This window comes from Pristis pectinata, chromosome 18 (assembly GCF_009764475.1).
Source record: "Pristis pectinata isolate sPriPec2 chromosome 18, sPriPec2.1.pri, whole genome shotgun sequence".
NCBI lineage: Eukaryota > Metazoa > Chordata > Chondrichthyes > Rhinopristiformes > Pristidae > Pristis > Pristis pectinata.
Window position 1 is genome coordinate 42727083 of NC_067422.1, and position 1717 is coordinate 42728799.

Below are 1717 nucleotides of genomic sequence, written 5' to 3' on the forward strand. Positions count from 1 at the left end.
AACATTGAGAAATGTAAATTTATCGTGATAAAGGATATGCACATTTCCGTCTCTCGCTTCTCACACAGAAGACATGTAACGGACGGAATTATATCCAGATCTGGTTGAGAACAAGAAGTCAGACTGCATAGGGTTTGCCTGCGTCAGTCCCAGGGAAATGTGTTCCCGAAGTTGAACACATTCAAACCATTAGCCACCTCCCTTGCTGGAAGCGATTTCATGCCGGTAGCATCCGGTTACCTTTTATTCGCACCTCGTTAACTGGACAAAAAAACAATTGGTTTCCATTTCCGTACCACCTGAGGAAGTCGTAAAACACCGGCTATTGATTAGCTTGTCCATTTTATTTGACCTTTGAGTACTCCTCCTGAAACTGTGATGAGATCAAACTTAAAGAGCGGAGGTGACGCTAGTGGGTTTGAGGTGCTGCGAATGGAGGCGAAGAAGCTTCAGTAAATCAGGCGGAATTGTCACTGCGGATAATCCGTTCCTGGATGTGGTTATACAATATTTGGAAGTAGACTTAGCAGTGAATCTGTAGAAACGAGCAGAATCTGAAGCAATTCCCTCGCCAGCGGACGAACAAGAGAAGTCAATGCAAGTAGCATCTCAGTATTACAGCTGTGTGACGGCGCGGGGGCTCCGTGGCTTAACTGGTCAAAGCGCCTGTCTTTTAGACAGGAGATCCTGGGTTCAACTCCAAGCGGAGCTTTTCATTTATGAGGTGAATTGCCATGTGATGAAGGCCGGTTCCTTGCAAGCACCGCCGTTCACGCACCTCCAAACATAAACCAAAAAGCAACAGAACAAATAAACATCATCCCAAATGCAACAGGTCAGTTGCTGTCTGCGGAGCAAGAAACAGGGCGAGCGATTCAACCAGATGACGTATCCGATGATTTTGTTTTCCGATTCCTTGCGTTTTGCCGGCCTGGTGTTAGTTTTGGGTGACAATTGTTTGCAAACGTGGTCCTGTTCTGCTTTGTGACCTTGCCCTGGTCCTGTGGACAAGCGATCCCACCCCGTGTTGCACAGGTCTTTTGGACTCGAACTCCATCCAGTTTGCTGTATATTTCAAGACACGGTAGAAGTAGCGCTGAGGATATGAGGTGGAATGCAGATTGATATTGGATACTGTTGCACCCATTTGCTTCGTATAAATATGGGCCACGATCACTACCTCTCCACAATCTCCCACAGCAACTCAGGACTGCTCTGCAGCCTTGCAGTGATATTATTGAGCCTGGCACCAATGCAGGGTCATTGTCACGGTGATTTGTGATTTGTTTTTAGATTTTGTTCTGCAAAACATTTCCCAATTTATTTTTAATACTGCAACAGGTAATATTGGGTGCAGTAGGTTTGCACCCAATGGCAGTGGTGGGATTCGAATCCACGCCTCCATGGAGACTGGAGACTTAATCCAGCGCCTTAGACTGCTCGGCCACACTACCGCACAGCGAAGTCGTTTTTCGTTTATTATATAACAACAGGCATTGGTTGAACATGTTAATCTTCGAAGTGTTGTACCCTCCATGTTTGATTTGAAACTATTTGTCCCAGATACAGTGTTTGAGGCTTGATGCGGCTTCCCGTTTTCCAATCCATCCACTGTCTCTTCAAAGTAGACCGGAGAAAGAATTAGTCAACATTTGTCACGTGGGACGGCAAGGCGGCAGAGGACGTTTTCCAGACGTCAGTGTAGTGACGCTAATTT

The 1717-nt window shown here is 46.1% G+C and overlaps 1 non-coding gene across 1 annotated transcript; it reads right to left on the reverse strand.

The window, feature by feature from the left end:
- Window positions 1–1372: 1372 nt before the first annotated feature.
- trnal-aag (transfer RNA leucine (anticodon AAG)) lies at window positions 1373–1454 on the reverse strand. The gene has a single exon. It is a non-coding gene; the product is annotated as a tRNA-Leu (tRNA).
- Between the last annotated feature and the right edge of the window lie 263 nt (window positions 1455–1717).